General features: G+C 37.7%; 1 non-coding gene across 1 annotated transcript; it reads right to left on the bottom strand.

Annotated features, from left to right (window-relative positions):
- Nucleotides 1-2,421: 2,421 nt before the first annotated feature.
- TRNAP-UGG (transfer RNA proline (anticodon UGG)) lies at nt 2,422-2,493 on the bottom strand. The gene has a single exon. It is a non-coding gene; the product is annotated as a tRNA-Pro (tRNA).
- Between the last annotated feature and the right edge of the window lie 2,549 nt (nt 2,494-5,042).

The following is a 5,042-nucleotide window of genomic DNA, read 5'->3' as shown; positions in this document are numbered from 1 at the left end:
ATAGGGTTAATTTTAGGTGTAGTAGACAACCCAAAGTATTGATCTAGGCCCATTTTGGTATATTTCATGCCACCATTTCACCGCCAAATGCGATCAAACTAAAAAAATCTTTAACTTTTTCACAATTTTAGGTTTCTCACTGAAATTATTTACAGTTTGTGCAATTATCGCACAAATGGTTGTAAATGCTTCTCTGGGATCCCCTTTGTTCAGAAATAGCAGACATATATGGCTTTGGTGTTGCCTTTTGGTAATTAGAAGGCAGCTAAATGACGCTGCGCACCACACTTGCATTATGCCCAGCAGTGAAGGGGTTAATTAGGTAGCATGTAGGGTTCATTTTAGATTTAGTGTAGAGATCAGCATCCCACCTGACACATCCCACCCCCGGATCCCTCCCTGACCCCCATCAAAAAGCTCTCTTCCCTCCCCACCTCACAAATGTCACTGCCATCTTAAGTACTGGCAGAAAGTCTGCCAGTACTAAAAAAGCTTTTTTTATTTATTTTTTTATAAATATTGATTCTGAAGTGTTGGATCCCCCTATACAGCTCTCTAACCCTCCCCCCTCTACTTATTTGCAGCCATCTTGGATACTGGCAGCTACTATTTTTTTTATTATTATTTATAATTAAAACTTTTCTGTAGTGCAGCTGCCCCCCATCAATACCCTATCTCCCTCCCCCTCCCTTTACATGCTTTTCAAAACTTTAGTATTTATTGGGCAAATGTGGTGTGCGCCCCCGCCCCCTCTACACGCTACCGCAAATGTGTGCGCACTTAGGGAACAAAGGGACAGGAAGCAACCATCGATGGGCCGCCTACCAGCAGTAGCTCCCACCCACCAACGATCGGTACCATCGATGGCCGATGCAGAGAGGGCCACAGAATGGCTCTCTCTGCATCGGATGCTTAAAAAAGGGTATTGCAGGATGCCTCAATATCGAGGCAATACCTTGAGAGCTGCTGGAAGCGATCACAATCGCTTCCAGCTCTCAATTAGACCAAGGACGTACCAGGAACGTCCATTGTCGCTAACTGACAGTTTTTGCAGGACGTACCTGGTACGTCCTTCGTTGTTACGTGGTTAAAAAATATTTGTGTGTGTGTACCCTTAAGGACCGGGCATTAGGTAGCTTGCAAGGTTCATTTTAGCTTTATTGTATATATTAGCCTCCCAGCTGACACTTCCCACCCTCTGATCCCTCCCTGATCCCTATCAAATAGCTCTCTTCCCTCCCCCAACCCCCACGGGTCACCCCCATCCTAAGTACTGGCAGACAGTCTACCAGTATGCGGTTTTAGACCTTTTTATTATTTATTTTTAATTATTTTGTTTATTATTATTTTCTGCAGTGTAGGATTACCCCCTTACATCCCCACCTCCCTGATCCCTCTGAAAAAGCTCTCTAACCCCCCCCCCCAACTAATTTCCACCATTTTAGGTACTGGTTGCTGTCTGCCAGTTCCCCTTTTTTCCATATTTTTTAAGATCTATTTTATTAAAAAAAAAACAATTTTTTTTCTGTAGTGTAGCTAACCCCCAAACCATCCCCCTCCCAGATCGATTTGTCACCCTCTAAACTCCCTCCACTATAGAAACCCCTCTCCCTACTCCACCCTCCCTGCCGCTCTAAGCATTTTGATTTTCTGTAGTGTAGCTGTCCCACCGGTTCCCGCCTCCCTCCTAACCCTCCCACATCACCAACAATCGGCATCCCCGCTGCCCGATGCAGAGAGGGACACAGTTTGCATCGGTACCTCTGCAAGTCTTGCACTCTCACCAACTCTTGCAACTTGTCAGGGTGCTATGAAAGTAATTGCAGAAATGTATAAAAGAAGCACTCACTGAACTTACTCCAACAGTGACAAAAGTTTAATGGAATATAGTGACGTTTCGGGACAGCAACAGTCCCTTCCTCTGACCAGAGGAAGGGACTGTTGCTGTCCCGAAACGTCACCACTCCATTAAACTTTTGTCACTGTTGGAGTAAGTTCAGTGAGTGCTTCTATTTATATATATATATATATATATATATATATATGTATATAATTATATTATATTATATTATATTATAAACATATTCCCCTATGTGAAGAACGCTGGAATGTAAAATATTTACAGTATATAAACGGATAAAACCATTGTAAAATATTAATATTGAATAAATATGCTTTTTTGATGTTTTCAGGTATTTGACTGCAAAGGGCTCCAATCTACACACATACATTTATATTTATATATAACCTGCCTAGCGTAAATCTTGATTGTGCTCTTGCATTCGTATTTTCTTTCAACTTGTAATATGCGCATTATTTCCGTTGTGCACAAAAAGCCAAAAATATCGCTCTTGCGCTAAAGTTAGTGCTCCACTTGTAATCTAGCCCAGTGTTTGTCCTTACCATCTCTTGTAAAAAGACGGGCTCGTCCGGGATTTGAACCCGGGACCTCTCGCACCCAAAGCGAGAATCATACCCCTAGACCAACGAGCCAGCTGTCTAGTTGAACAGCTATAAACAAGGAAAACATATTTTTTTGTAAACTCTATTAAACGTTTACCTTTCATATAGTTACCTCTTTTTAATACTGCAGTAAACACTAACTATGCTTTAAACAAGTCCCTACACCAGTCACATTCATCCCTAAACATTCATATTGTATGTAAGCTCTTCTGAACAGAATTGTTTTCCCAACCTGCTTACCCTGGTGAAAGAATATAACCTAGCTGATCTGATAGATTTTTCTTTTTCTTTCAAAAGAGCTTTATTGAGACATAAAAAGTTGTACAAAACTGAGAGAGGTCAAAAACAATGTGAATATAGACTACAAATATAAATCAACCCTTTGCCAGTTACGAGGGTTTTATAAGGTGCTTATGTTGCAATGCCCATAATCGAGCAGCCGGGAGGACTGTGCGTCCCAGGTCCGTCTAAACTACACTGAAGGTTTTACTTTTATAGGGGAGTTTTGAAAGATTGCTTGAACGGTAGAGATCTACATAGTAGGGATAGACCGATATATCGGAGCGGCCGATATTTGGAATTTTTTGAAATATCGGTATCGGACAGAAACTTACCGATATGGAGCAAATCAAAATAAATTTAGCTCTGTGTACTTCAGGGAAACTATGTAGTTTTAAGTGACACAAATCATCTATAGCAGTGATTTGCAACCTTATTTTTGCCATGGCACACTTTTTTACATTAAAAAATCCTGTGGCACACCACCATGCCAAAACACCATGCCAAAATTTTACAAAATCACACATTGTAGCCTAATACAGGATATATATATATATATATATATATATATATATATATATATATATATATATATATACTGTACTGGGCTGTCATACCATGCCTCCTACAAACTATACATGACATATTGACATTCATTCACAAACAATCATAATGATTGTCTGTGAATGAATGTCAATGTCATGGTTGTAAATGATGCCTGAAGAGCCTGTCACATACCTCCCAATATTTCAAAATTTGAAAGAAGGACACCCCCTCACTGTTGTCAGTCTGCCGTGGCACACCTGAGGATCTCTCATGGCACACTAGTGTGCCACGGCACACTGGTTGAAAAACACTGATCTATAGGACATATAAGCTGGATATAGCATCTACTAATAAATAGCACTGAAAAAAAAGTCCAATCCCAGGTGTTCCTGGGAGCTCAGTTACCAAGTACCATACCACCAATGGCAGGCCTCTAGATGGACTTGCATAAACAAACATATATGATTTGTGAAATGGAAAATGTGATCTTTAAGTGGCACTTAAAGCTACATAGTTTCCCTGAAGTACACAGAGCTAAATTACTTTTGATTTGCTCATAGGGGTCAGCAATACATAAAATCAATCTGCTTGCTAATTGCTGTCACAAATACATTATTTGTTGCATTCTGATAAATTGTACACATTTGCAAAACATTTCACTAAAACTGCTATATTTGACGATTTTTTATTTTAAATATTTTATTTTCCCCTTTCATGGGAATTGAAAAAAACATTTAAAAAATGATAGTTCAGGCACATCAATTAAATGTCCACAGCAACAAACCTTGAGTAGAAAGCTATGCCGTATAGGAGACTATCAATATTCTCTAGCAGTGGATAACAATGCTCTGACCATTAGGTGGCGCTGTTACACATGTATAAAACTGCCCTTATAATCCATTTCTCAGTACCAGGGAAGGTATTTGCAATCCAGTAAATATATGAGCATATTAAAAATTAAAGCAAATAAATCTAGCACTGCTATTTCAGCATGTCCTTTCTTTCTCTGTCAAGTGGCAGTATGTATGTGTGTATATAAAAAATATATATATATATATATATATATATATATATATATATATATATATATATATATATATATATATATATATATATATATATATATATATATATATATATATATATACATTTTTTTTACTTTACTTTGAACCATTATCTGTAAAGTGTACCAAGTGGGCGTGTTTTTAGTGTAGTGGCAATATATGAAAAAAACAGAAGCCGTTTAACAGGAGAACATGCTGAAATGTTATGCTTTCTGCACTATAATGTTTTTCTACTTAACTGGAAGTACTGAAGAAATTGTGTAGTGTCTAGCTTTGCTAATTTTATATCGGTGTGTAGTTTAAAAGGGATTTATGCAATTTTTCTATGTTTTGGGAAGAAATTTAATTACTCCATTTTCAAGCACTTTATTTTTCCCAGTTGTTTACTTTTAATGTTTAACATTTTAATAAGCATGTTCAGTTTATACAAGATTTGTGTAGAAATTGTGTTGATTTTTTTTTCAAAACTTTAAATGTACAGAATATTGGCCCCTGTTATTAGCCTGAAAGGCGGTCAAGAATGGGTATCTGTATCGGCCCTGAAAAAACGATATTGGTCTATCCCTACTTCATAGTATTATGCAAAAGAAGTCTTGGAGGGGTAATGTTTCAAAAAGGAGAAATATAAGTAATTTGCAAAATGAAGAATTCTGTTGAGTATATTGTGAAGAATATCAGAATATAATTTTG

The sequence above is a fragment of the Bombina bombina genome, unplaced genomic scaffold (assembly GCF_027579735.1).
Source record: "Bombina bombina isolate aBomBom1 unplaced genomic scaffold, aBomBom1.pri scaffold_1133, whole genome shotgun sequence".
NCBI classification, from domain to species: Eukaryota; Metazoa; Chordata; class Amphibia; order Anura; family Bombinatoridae; genus Bombina; species Bombina bombina.
This window is presented reverse-complemented; position numbering and strand designations above follow the sequence as displayed.